This window comes from Neomonachus schauinslandi, chromosome 5 (assembly GCF_002201575.2).
Source record: "Neomonachus schauinslandi chromosome 5, ASM220157v2, whole genome shotgun sequence".
NCBI classification, from domain to species: domain Eukaryota; kingdom Metazoa; phylum Chordata; class Mammalia; order Carnivora; family Phocidae; genus Neomonachus; species Neomonachus schauinslandi.
Genome location: NC_058407.1, coordinates 133,895,752 through 133,909,567, shown reverse-complemented (window position 1 = coordinate 133,909,567; position 13,816 = coordinate 133,895,752). Strand labels below are relative to the sequence as shown.

Genomic DNA, 13,816 nt, shown 5'->3' with positions numbered 1-13,816 from the left:
AAAGGAATTTAGTTCAGCGAGGCTGACACCAGGAATACGGTGGACCAAGATCTCAAAGACAGCCTCCAAAGTGCTGAACATACTTCCAGGTTTATAGAAGGAAAATGTGGGGCAAAGCGGATGGGCACGTGCCCGAGGGCAGAGAAGGTCAAGTGGATACTGTCTTGGGGTCAATCATGGGCGGAGTCTTCCTGGCTCAGGGCAGTCCTTGTTGCTTGAGAGGGTAATTTCGGTGCCATCCGGGGATGCTTTGCCTTCAGGGTCTTCCCCCTGAGTCCAGAAACAAGCTGGAAAGAACCCAACTGGCAAGTTTCAGGTCAAAATGGAGGCAGCTGAAGTCCTCTCTCAGAGTGGGGGTCCTGGAGACCAGCTTCCCTGGGGAGGAGGGCGCAGCCCCGAGAATCCGGTCTGAAGAACCTGGGCCTCCTTCAGAGTCAGTGATGGAAAGCCTGGTGGGGCAGGCAAAGGGAGTGCTCCTTGTCTCTCCAGCTGGAGGATGGCAGGGGGCAAGGGGCATGGGGAAGCTCAGCCCGGCGAAGGCGGGCGGCATGAATCGGAACGTGGAGAGTGTTGGCCCAGGACTCAGGAGGCCGTGGCCGTAATCTGGGCATGAAGGGCTGAGAACAGGCTGTGTCCACAGTCCCGGGCAGGATGATGCAGCCCTCACCCCCCCGTGCCCTCTGGGGTACAACGCTTGGGCTCACGCACGCAAGTGGAAAGTCTGAATCGCTGGTTCTGGACTCCTGGGCACAAAGGGGTTACGTTATCCCCCCACCCCACCCCAAATTCCCCTCATCCTTGCTGCACCCATCTTTTTTCACTATCTTCCTCCTTGGAAAGAAAGAGTCTCCCATGTACCCAGGCTGTGAGGGAATGGAATGAGCAGAAATGGGGAAGTAAAGATGTTCCCCAAATCGGAATATGACTTGAATCCAGTTTGATTTTCAGGAGAGACCCTTACTTTATTACGTAAATTAAAAGCTTTTTTGCATTCACTCTGGGGGAGGGATAAAAAGTGTTCTATCTGACCAGGATCCATGGGAGTTCATAACAAGGAACCGAGCCAGCAGGCAAAGTCTTAAATATACGCACGCGCACCCCAGGGATGATGAAAACAAGACCTTTTCCTGGGTATTGTTTCATAGGTTTGGCTGCAGTTTCCAAAATTTGTGTGTCTCATTATTAGCACAATGTTCTACGTTTACCCCCTAGTAAATATTTTTGCAAGATAATATTTAATGATAAAGGTATTTTGCTCACCAGACTGTTCCCCGTCAACAACTGGAAGCTGACCTCTAACTTGCCCAAAGCTGAGCAAACAGTGGTGGTGGATATTCTCATCTGTCGCTTCTAAAAACGCCTTCCTTTTTAAATCTGGTATGAAAGGGTTTCCTCTATCCAAACCCCACCCCCTCCTCCTGAAAAAAAAAAAAAAAAAGTGTACCAAAATGAAAGCTTCTGATGAATCTTCTTTTTTTCTGCCTTTTCTGAAATGCTCCTTGGACCAGGAGAAAGCTGAGTTTTTCTGCAAAGCAGGAGAGTTGGCACCGATGGATAGAATGCGGTTTGGGATAACTTTGCTATCCCACCTGCGTCAGGGAGGATGAGATTCGTGACCATGCAGGATTATGACGTGGGATCATAGAGAGTTTGAATTTTCAACCTTTCCCTCATTGTCTCCTTTCCTCCCCCCAAAACCGTGTCTGGATGCGAGGCTCTGATAAAGGAGCGCTTGTGTGTTGTGCTGAAGCCACTCGCAGCCACATGCGGACAGACTGTTATTCCCTGGGGAGTCTGGATGTCTCAGGTGCCATCGTGACTTGCCAGAACGTTGCCCAAAGTCACCTCCCTTCCCCGGGCATCAGGATCCTGGGCGTCCAACGAGGAGCCTGGAATGACACTATGTTGGCAGTCGTGGATTTTCCCAGATAGCAGGCAACAATGGCAGGCTTTTACAAAAGACCTTGCTCCTGGAGATTTGGAACCTCAGGCTAGCCAGTTCTGAGATCTAACGCTCCGTCCTCCACTGACATCGACCTTATGGAGACAGACGTGAAGCCACGAGCCCAACACACAAACCCAGTCCCGGCTGCCCCTCTGTGGCGTGTTCCTGCAGCATAAAGAACCTGGGAGAGGTGCGTGGCCTCCCCTCCCCAGACGGCTTGTTTCCTAAACACCGGGAGGCCCAGTGTGACCCAGCGAGTCCTTTATAGCTCCCCCTCGGCTGTGGGGAGCACTTGTGGTTGGTTTCCTTCTATTTACAGGGACCCGACTGCTAGAAGGTGGGATGCAAATTCCAGTCCATATGCTATGGAGAAGGAAAAGTTCCCAAAGTGGATCGATGACTATTTTTATAGTCACAGCTAATAATTTACCATCTGACGCCCTGGGGCTCGCCTGCGCCTAAAAATAGTTGTTCCTGAGCTCATGGACAGGGGCAGGGAATGCAGTTGACAACGGGCGAGCCTCACCACATCAACCCTGAACCATCAGGAAGAACACAACACAATTGAATCCAACCACCCGAGATTTGATTTTTAAAAGATGGATGTGACAGTTGATTTTCCATTCATTAGATTTGTAAAGATATTTTAAGGATAGAAATAAAATGACAGCCAACCGGATGCATCCTTTGTGCTTAAGACGGAGTCTAAAATTGTATTAGGTCACCTCTTTAGCAGTGGTTTAGCGACATCAGAGAACCCGGTTAAAGCAAATGGCCCACTCAGGGCTGACAGCTGACCCTCAGCCCAGCCGACAGCACCGTGATGGGGTCAGGGCCCCCCAAGGGACGGCTTGGCCACAGGCAGACTTGAAACTTGGGCTTCTCCAGTGCCGGGCACTTTGCTGCCTGCATAATGTGGAAGGAAACAGAGTGGCTGACGTTCCTTTCTCCCCAGTGCAAAGCATGGATTATTGGGCCCTTGTCCAAGGACTGAAAACAGCTCCGTCCAAGTACTTTTTTGATAGCTGATATTTATTTAACAAAGGAGCTAAGATTTCTTTGTATGTTTGGGCTTGAATTTTTATGGAATATTTGATTCACGTACATATGCTGAGAACTTCCTATGACTAATACAGGAAAGGTAGCTCAAACAGGGAGTTCAAGCCCAGGGGTTTTTGTTTTTGTTTTGTTTTTACTTTTGCTACTTTTCCTTTGGCTTCTTTCTCACTATTTTTAAAGTCACATTTATTATGCTTTTCTGTGGATACATCTGACTACCTATCTACCCTTCTGTCTATCGATCAATCGATTGATCTTGGGATGGAGAAATTAAATGGAGGGGTTCAAGTTGCAAGTGGATTGCTTCACTCACCTCCCTATTAATATATTTTAAATTCTCAGCTACGTGCAATGGAGTTTTGAACCTAAACATACAGTGAAGTGTCAGTCCTTGTGACAAGATATTAAAAGGAGGGTGGAGGTGGGCAGAAAGAGAAAGCATGGGTGGTTTAATTGACACCACTAGACAAAATCTTTATCTCTAAACAGGAGAGAGAATGCTTGTTATTTCTATGCATGTTATTTCTCTGCCTTAACCTTAGCTGAGACTGCAGGTACACACAGAAATCACCTTTGTACAGAGGAGATGGTTTCTGATAAAGAAGACACACTTCTCTCTCTCTCTCTCTCACACACACACGCGCACACACACACACACACACACACACAGGGACCATCTCCCCACCACCTAGAAGTGAATCAGAGGCATCCATTGGAATCCAGTCTCGCGGGACGGGTGACCCAGAAGGAGAGGGTGAGTGGGGTGCAGGCTGGTGTGGTTTGTCTTGCTGGTCGGCTGAAGTGTACTTCCTGGAGTTGGGTTTCTTTCAATATCTGAGATCAGTCCTAATAACCAGGCTGTGGAGCTTTCAGATGGAGGCTCATGGACCCGACACTGTTTCCAGCATTTCTGTGTGTTTTCATTCAAATGGAGAAAAATGGGGAGAAAAATGAGTGTGACCAGGCTGTTTTGGAGCAAAGACTATGATGCCATATTGTTTGATTTTATAAGGAAACCCTGCAAGAGTCTAACATTGAAACTAAGCTTAGGTGTCAAGTGCTTTATTAGGTCTGTTTTAGGACGACAAATACTGTATTTTACTGAGATAACACTACATAGGGGACTAAGGAAAATATGTCCTGTGCATTGTAAAATATATAAAATGGCTTTCAGTGGTAGAGCTTGAAGATTGCAGCAATCGCTTATCACTGTGGAGGAAGACGTCTGGTGGTATGGATTTTCTTACACAAGGACAAGTTTTTCCATTGTAATATAGTCCAGGTACATTAGTCCCTGATTTTTATTAATCAATAATACATTTGGTGCAGGTGAAGAGAATTTTAGGAGTTATCTTAGAACTTTTTTTCCATTAAATTTACTCATATTTTAAGATATTTATTTATTTGTCAGAGAGAGAGCACAAGCAGGGGGAACTGCAGAGGGAGAGGGAGAAGCAGGCTCCCCGCTGAGCAGGGGGCCAGATGCTGCTCCATCCCAGGACCCTGAGATCATGACCTGAGCCGAAGGCGGACGCTTCACCGACTGAGCCACCCAGGCACCTATATTTTGCATTCCATTTCCACTATATATCTAATAGCAGGAACTTTTTCTCACCTCAGTTAAAAATAACACAGACTACCTTACTTAAGATTAGTCCTCATTGTAAAAGATTTTAGAAGTGTTAGCATATGTAAATCTTTTAGAAATAGGTCTTGTAGCTTCTCTAACTTGATCTCATCTCTTTCCCCTTCATATGAATAGAGCCTCATTCTAACAAAAAACAAACAACAACACCACCAAGGCACTTAGGCTAAGTTTAGGTTTCAGAAGTTGGAAACTGCGTTTTCTCAAGAATATATCTCTGTGGTCTCAGACATGCTTTCAACTCGAAAGAGGCAGAAAGTGGCCCAGAAAATTGCAGACGGTCAAGCAGGATGCAGAAGAGAAATCCCAGCACAGTGACTGGAGGTGAAAGGGAGCAGGTGCTTGGAGAAAGTCCTGCTGGATCCCCTGAGCTTTAGAAAGGATGGGAGAGGGGGACTCTGCTTCTCTTGGGGTCAGTATTGTCAGGTCCCAGTGACCTATGCAGGACCATCCACCAGCACCCGCAATGCAAGTGTCCTGTTGAAATGTGCTAGAACATACTTTTAGATTACACTTATGTCATTTATGCAATTATTCTCATCACCAGGTGGTCTGGATAATAAAAACCATTCCAAGAACTCAAGAAAACCATCCTATTTTAAAGTCAATTTCTTGTGAGGATTTTTTTCTTCCAGATATTCTGAAGAAAGAAGCAGCCTGCTGATAGTCTAGTTCAGGGATGATTGGCAAGCCAACAATAATGCTCTTGATTTTTTTTTTTTTTTTTGAAAGAGAAGAAGAAAAAAAGCTCATCAGAAAGCAGTTTGAAGACTTAGAACAAAAGGTCATGCAACATAATCAGATCCTGGGGAAGACTAGACCTTTGATTGGGCAGACTCCTGAGAGATACGGAGCAGGTGTCCAAGCTGGAGCTTGATGGAACATTGAAGAATCTCTTGCATGGTCTCAGAGAAGAGGAAAGAAAACTTTCTAGGATGAGAAGTTTGTTGGGCCAAATGGTGTTGACATGGGAGCATAGAAGAGCATCCAATCTCCTGACTAGCAAGCAACTGTTGGAATGTTTGCCACCAATGCATTTTATGTTTCAGACCATGAAATGGGACCTCAAGAATAAGAGTGTTCTACAACACCCCAACCAGTGGTTCTCGCTGGGGATGGTTTGGATGTCCCCCCACCGGGGCGGGTTGGGGGACACTGCATAATGTCTGCTTGTCACAACTCACGGTGGGTGCTATTAACATCTAGTGGGTCAGGGCTGGGGATGAGGCTGAACTACCACAGTGTACAGGACAGCTCCCCCCCCCCCCCCCCCCCGCCCCAGGCAGACAGAGAATTATCTGGGCTGAAATGTCAATAGGTCAAGGTTGAGAAAACATAGTCTAAACTATTTGGAATGAAATGGGTCTGATATCTTAAATTTATATATGTCATATATAAATTTTCTGATGCATATAAGACTATATGGAGAGCCTTAGGGCTGTTAATGAATCTTACCATTGTATGAACTCACTCACTGCTCTGGTGTTAAGTCAGATCTTGTAAACCAGTGTTTTCTTGGCTAAGTTAAAAAGCTGTTTTTCCTGAAAATGAAGAGGAAAGCAGTGCTGGATTATAAAGGTAACCTTTCGATTTGCAGACAGAGGCTGCTAGCAGTACCAGTCAGGATTTGCTCTCTCTTTGTGGCCTCGGTTTCCTCATCCATCACAGGGTGAGAAAAACACTATGCACTTCAGAGTTTCCCAGAGTATTAAATAATATAAAACATTCATCTTCACGCTGTGGGCACAAGAAACCCTGAATAACTATTTGCTATAATTTTGCAGTTTTTAGCATCGTACCTGAGTTATTACATGGAGACAAATTTATATTCAGAGTGACCGACAAAAATAACATATCAACACAGGATCTTGTGGGTTGATTAAAATGAATAAATACAATCACATAAATTCGCAATAAGACTTATTTTTCCAGGCCCTCATCCCAAACTGTGAAGTGAGCAAAGGTGGCATCTACGGATAGAAAGAACCCACTTCCCATCATAACAGACAGGGATCTTCAGCAGGACAGCCCGTGAGCAGTGACCAACGCTAAACCCGTGTTCACCGTGAAGCGAGTCCCTTCTTGAGCGATTCCTAGGAAACGGCACTCGCCTCCAGGAGGAGTCTTGTTTTCTCACTAGTTCTCCTCGTCGAGTCTGAAATTTAAACACCGTCTTGCCAGGCTTTCTTGGCTGTGATTTATGCAAGGATGTTCCTAGGAACCTAATGAATCCTCCCGGACGGTTGAGTCACTGGCTCTGACGTCAGGTTTTTATCTTCCCGCCTGCAGATGAAAGGGACCAGGAGGCTGCTGGAGCCCCGAGCCTTCCCACCACCGTCTGCCTGGAGCAGGACCCACAGAGGCTGACTCAGCTGAGATTTGCCCAAAAGCATTGTGTGAGCTCCAATACCCGGGCTGCCGGGTGATTCAGTCATGCAAGTGGCAACCGCCGCTGTCTGAATTTTCACCTGGAAGAGGGGGTCAGTGTCTGATGCACGAAAAGGGGACATCCATACTGCACACACAATGGGGTCGTTTATCTGTACTCACCACTGTGTGAACACTCGGGGGAGGAGGGAGACAGTTTTATTGTCCCGAGGACCCTGGACCACTTCCCACCGGGGATGCTCCCAAACCAACAGCCTTGGGATGATGTCACTAATTTAACAGAAATGACACGTGTCTCTCTGAGGGACCGGTCACAAGTCAAACAGCACAGCTGAGCTTCAAAGTGCCGTGAGGATCCTTGGAATGCTTCTGGGTGGAAGGTCCTCAGGGTCAGTTTACCTGGATAATCTCTAAGTCCTGCTCTTTAGATAGACAGGCAGGCAGACAGAAGGACGTGCATATCTAGGCTGCAGCCCTCAGGGCCTCCAGCTCCAGCTATTGTTAACAACTCCTGGGGGTCCTGGAACCAGGGGGTCTGCCCCTCCCCGACAACCACATTCCCTTCCGTAGCCATGGTCCCTCAGACTCCTGGCATTTTGGTATTAAAATGCCAATGCTATATTTGGGGAAGTAGGGATGTGTGAGAAGAAAGTCTCAGTTACTCAAAAGTAGAGAGCAAAGGACACGATGACCCCGAGCTTCTGTAAGCCAACACCTCGTGGAGGTTCCCAGTCCTCCAGCGGAGGTGCCGCGGGACAACGGAACAGAAATCGCTAGCCACGAAGGAAAATCACATTAGAGAAGAACATCACCCAAACGGAGAACAGGGAACATCTGCTGGAGATGCTGCTCGAGGGCCTGGGCCTGTTCTATCAGCAGTGGACAGTGTTTTCCTGAAAGGGACCTAAAGGTGATGGCTGTCCTCAGTCAGGGGCCCTGGCGCTGTGTGTCTCCGTGTCCGCCCAGAGAAAGCCCCATTCCATACAGAGCAGGGACGCCTCCTTCCATGTTTCTATTAGGAACTCGAAGACCCAGATTGTGTGAGCAAGTGCTTTTTACTTTTCCTAAGAGAGAAACTTCCCCTACCAAGGAGAGCAGAATTCTCTAATGTCCCGCATGAATACAAGAACACCCCTTCACTAAAAGGAAACATGACAGCCAGCGGGATGCCACTCACCTTACTTCCAGGGACATAAACCCTCCTCCCGGTCCCAGGAGGTCACAGGGGACGTGCCGGCTGGGCACCCTGCTCGGGCCTTCGGGTCTGCCCGAGCTCCACTGTTCTTGCCTCTGCTCAACACTTTGTCCATCGCCCCAGAGCTGCTTCCAACAGTGAAGCATGTTCAAGAAGCAGGGCATTTCGCCAGCGTCCCAGGGGGACAGTAAAAGAGAAGCCAGTTGCTCACTGCTGCTCAGCCCTGTCTTTATTGAAACTATCTGTTTTCATTATTTCAATCAATGGTGTTATTACATGTATTCTCTGAACCTTTACGCAAGTGGAATCATGTAGAAAATGCAGTAAATAAGTAAGATGAGATGAAGACCAGAGAAGACTGTGTTTCCAGGCATAAGAACGATAGCGATGTCAGTAAGGACCTGTCCGCGCTCCTCCAGCCCCACTGGCTGGTGCCGCTGAGGCCCCTGGCCAGTCCCCTGGGCGTGGTCACCTGAGACCAGGTGTCACCTCTGCACGGGTCCCCGTTCTGCCCTCCCACTCCTGCCGGCAGCTAAGGGTCTCCCTGCAGCCTCTCTTCAGGCTACCTCCAGCTGCCGCGGGGCTCCGTGAAGCCTCGGTCCCCCGGCCCACATGCACGGGTCCCCACACTGTCCTGGCTGAGCCATTGCCTTTTCCCAGGGGCAGTGAGGAAGGATGCCCAATAGCAAACCGATCCTAGCCGCCTGTGGCCGCGTCGCGGGCACCTGTCTGAGGACCACGACGGACTGAATGTTGTGTCCCCCATGTGTTGAAGCCTGACCCCCGAGGTGGTGGTCTTAGGAGATGGAGACTTGGAGAGGGGATGGGGTCATGAGGGTGGGGCCCCCAGGAGGCAGAAGTGTCCCTTATAAAGAAAGAGGCCCCAGGGAGCCCCTCGCCCCTTCCCCCACATGAGGACACCGCGAACCAGGAAATGGGGTCTCTGCAGACACTGGATCTGCAGATGCCTTGATCTCAGACTCCAGCCTCCAGAGCTGGGGGGACAAACGTCTGTTGTTCATAAGCCCCCCACCGTGTGTGACTGTGTGTGTGTGTGTGTGTGTGTGTGCATGTGTTACGGCAGCAGGAATGGATGAGGAGGAAATGCCATGTGTGTTTTAAGGTGGTATCCATACGATCTTATTTAAGGATGGTGTGAGATACTTGAGGGGTTCCAGAAGAGGGTGCTGTGTGCGTCTGCACCCCTCAATCTTGTCTGGAAGGTTCGATTTTGGAATGAGGGGAAAACCTCAGTCGCCTCTGAAGCTTGCGGTTTATCATCATTAGCAGTAAATAGCGATTCTAAGGAGCATTATGATAACTCTCCTGAGAGTATCTTCTCAGAACTTAGGCCACAAGAAGACCCATTGCAGGGGACCTTCCCTGTCCTTGCTCAGACGTCACTTGGCACCAGGACAGACCTCCTGCAGCTACCCATCTCTTAGAGCCCACACTGTGTGGTTAAACAGCAAACCATGCTCACAGGAGCCCCCATGACATATTTATATTATCTCAGTAATGTTCATTTATGAGAGATTTGCAATTATTTCCAGATGAAAAGAGAGGCCACAATGCCCTGCAAGGCCAAGGGCAAGGTGGTGGCACAACAGGAACTCAAGCCCAGGTCCCTGCTGTTTCCTCCCCACACAGCCAGCTTCCGAGCTCTGAAAATCACAGAAATGGGCACTCCCTCAAAAACATCAAGAACCTCTTGGAAGACGTGACATGAAAGGAAGAGGGGACAAACCCTGCACGCCCGTTCTTCCTTCTGCCACCTGGCCCGGTGCCCCCTCCCTTTCTGGGGCTGAAGAGCTAGCTGTGTGCATCGCATCCCCTCCCGCCCAAGATGGAGAAGGTCTGGGTGTTGGGGTGCTCCATAGTTTCCTGGGTGTGGGGCACCAAGCCCTCCCCTTGCTCATCCCCCAGGCGTCAGACCCAGGATGCACCCTGTAGCCTTGAGATGGTTTCAAGATGCAAATCTCAGGCAGAACAAAGCTCTGTAGCTGGATGCAGAACTCACATTTCATGCATTTTTCTCCTTCTCCTTCTCCAAAATGAGATAACTAAGACAATGAGTTGCTCAAAAAAATAAAAGGGCGGGGGGCGCCTGGGTGTCACAGCCAGATAAGTGTCTGATTCTTGGTTTTCAGCTCAGGTCTGATCTCAGAGTCGTGAGATTGAGCCCCGAGTTGGGCTCTGCGCTCAGCATGGAGTCTTCTGGAAACTCTCTTTCTCCTTCGCCCTCTCCTTCTCCCCTTGCTCATACTCTCTCTCTCTCAAAATAAATAAATCTGGGGCACCTGGGTGGCTCAGTTGGTTAAGCATCTGCCTTCGGCTCAGGTCATGATCCCGGGGTCCTGGGATCAAGCCCTGCATTGGGGTCCCTGCTCAGTGGGGAGCCTGCTTCTCCCTCTCTCTCTGCCTGCCGCTCTGCCTACTTGTGCTCTCTCTCTCTCTGTCAAATAAATAAATAAAATCTTAAAGAAAAAATAAATAATCTTTAAAAAACAAATAAAAATAAATAGAAGGGGCTTTCTATTTCCTTTTTCAAATATGTTCTAGATAATTCTCAGAATGCCCGAGTGATAACAGATGTCCTCTCACAGTTTTGACCTATGGAAGGCCAGGGGACCTGGTTAATGATGACAAGAACTGTAGGGAACGTGACCAGCACAGTCAGGGGACGCCTCCAAGATTTCCATGCCTCCAAGATTTCCATCTCTCCACCTCTGCTCTCAGATTACTTTTCTTCCAAAATGGCTTGTCTGGTGCTTAACTAAGGCATTTGAGCTGAATTATTAGCATCAAGGAGAACACTGAAGGCTGGTAGTGACTGGTCCCTTCTTTTTCCAAAGCGTACCAAAACATGCCCATTTCTTTCTTTCTTTTTTGGTGCATGTTCAGGACTCAGGATTTGTATGGTATTTAAAGAGAAGCTAAATTTTTCATCTCTGAGCCATGGGCCTTGGGTGACGTTCAAGTTCCCCCTGAATCTTCTGATTTTTACTCTGGTTCAAAACCACAGCCCCATGTGTAGTTGAGATGGCATTTTCCTCCTGTCCATGACTTCTGCATTTAGTATCAAGTCGTGGGCTACATGGGCGGCTGTGGCAACGAGCATGGCGCTCTTCCATGCGGTCCAACACAGGAGAGTGCTAGCCTCTACCTTGGGGATTGCTCCCCAGAACGAACTAGAGTCCTCCATCCCCGGCAGGGGCAGGCCGATGTGGGCATGGCCTTGCTCCTCAGAATGCCAGCATAGAGATGTGAGAAGCTGTTCTTAGTGGGGTGCTCGATACAGGAAATGAAAGAGGGAACCAATGGTTTCTACCAACTTAGAGCAGAACCGAAAGTCTGCAAATAAAAGTTACGGATCCTTCATCACAGCCCCCCTCCCCCTGCACAGGCTGCATGAAAACACGCGATTCTCTAAGAGACTTGTCTTTTTTCAAGAGCTCTTGAGTCATCTTGGTTTCTGTCTCCTAATTTAGATTTGACTTGGAAAACAATAAAATAAAATAGTAAAAGCCCTGCATTTCCCTGCTCTGCAAACAAAGCGCTGGGAAGGTCTCACTCCACGAAAAGACCCTGCTCTGGGACTCTTCGCGGGACCCAACCTAACTGTGCTCGGGTTCACCTTCTTTCCTGGCATTTTTGAAAAAGCAGAGAAGCACCTCAAACCCTAACCTTTGGTTTTATTTCTGGGCCAAACATCTGGGGCTTCCTAAAAAAAGTACACTGAGATAAAGTCATCATTGACTGTGGAAAAGAAGGTTACGCAGAAAATAAGTTGTATATATTTACTAAACATTAAAGACTAAATAAGCTGCAGAAGAGATTGTAAGCCCATGTAATCTGTGCAAGGTCCCTGCTCCAGCCCTGTTCAAGCCTTTCCTCCCTTCTGTTCTTGCTTCTGATTTGCCGAATTCCCCAAAGCTAGAAAACAGAAGGACATACACACAAACGACTTTTTGCCTATCCTCGGGAGTATACCCATCCTATGAACCGTTAGAAGGTCAGACGTGCCCGTTTTTTTGCACTTTGGGGGAAAAAGGGAATCGACCATTATTACCAGACTTCAGACCTCACTTTAACGCTAATAATTAAGCTCGGGTTCCTTACGGGTTACACTACACTCCAGCATTCGTTCTGGGGAAACATTTGGACAGCTCATGCCTACAACTTGCATATAACCTTCCCGGCGACCGGCTCCTTGGAGCTGACAGTTTGGTCAAAATGTGTTTGTGCATCTGGTTTTCTGTCCATCAAGGACACAGCAAATAGATTTTGAATGAGGAGAAAACTGCAAACCCAGGCTGTTATGTTATGAGCGCACCATGTAGAATATTACCATGTCAACATATTTTAATAAGCATTCATTACTTATTGGGCCTAAGAGTGCTTATGCAATACTCCTTTAAATGTGTTTGTAGATTTTATTGTTTGCAATGGGAAATACTTGAAGGCAAGTGTCCTAAATGTCACTCAGGCCTTAGCAAAGGCACGCGTATGCAGTCGGATCGAAGGAAGCCTGCGAATTCTAAGGCATATCATAAACTGAAAATAAGGGGAATAATAGTTTCTTCATTGTATTAACTGTGGGGATACAATAACACCTGTGAATACTACATAAGCTAATATAAAATTACTCCCAAAATAACTATTCTAAGAATAAATTATTCTAGCCAGTAGTCATCAGTAGGTGAATACACCATCCTTGTCACTTCCTTCTTCTTTTTTTTTTAAGATTTTATTTATTTATTTGAGAGAGAGAGAAAGCACAATCTGGGGGAGGGACAGAGGGAGAAGCAGACTCCCCACTGAGCAGGGAGCCCGACGGGGGGCTCGATCCCAGGACCCCAGGGAACATGACCTGAGCCAAAGGCAGACGCTTAACCGACTGAGCCACCCAGGCCCCCATCCTTGTCACTTCTGCACCTGTAATGCGCCAGCCCACGTGATTCTAAAGCATGACGTTGCAGCTGCAACAGCACAGCCCGAGTGACACTATCCTAAACAGTCGTCCCCCGACCATCCCTTTCTTTGCCTCTAGAAAATTAAAATCCTTACCTTTGAAAGAAAAGGGAATTCGTATTTGCCAAATACCTATTTTATATCATCCCCATGAAGGTTTGCCAGGAAGATGTCCTTTTTTCATAGCTGTTGCACCAAAGGCTCAGAGAAGTCGAGTGACTTGCCCACAGCCACACAGCTCAGACGGGGCAGGCAGGGCTCAGACCCGGTTCTCAAACCCACCTCATCCTATGACTCTGCGCTGCCTCCCACATGATAAGTCATGCCCCAGCCATCCAGTTTTACAAGGACACACCTCACATTTCTTCAGGGAGTCTCCCCTGGGCCCTTCCTTTTCCTGTAAGGTTAGGGGTGCAACTCCTCTGTACTCACATGCTTAGGAGATAGAGTCCTGTGACATGTGTCAGGCTGCCATCCCAGGCTCGGCTGGTTTTCCCAGAACGGTACGAATGGGCAAGGAAAGTGCAGAGTCTTGTTGGACGGCCCCACCCCAGGTGCTCATGCTCTGAGTCACCAGCCGTGTGTGGAGTGCAGGCCCAGGGCAACTGAG

The 13,816-nt window shown here is 48.0% G+C and overlaps 1 long non-coding RNA gene across 1 annotated transcript; it reads right to left on the bottom strand.

Annotated features, from left to right (window-relative positions):
• Positions 1-3,404: 3,404 nt before the first annotated feature.
• Positions 3,405-13,482, bottom strand: LOC110586540. Its single transcript, XR_002480700.2, has 3 exons — positions 13,303-13,482; positions 6,105-6,190; positions 3,405-3,914 (listed from the first exon to the last, which is right to left on the bottom strand). It is a non-coding gene; the product is annotated as an uncharacterized LOC110586540 (long non-coding RNA).
• Positions 13,483-13,816: the final 334 nt, after the last annotated feature.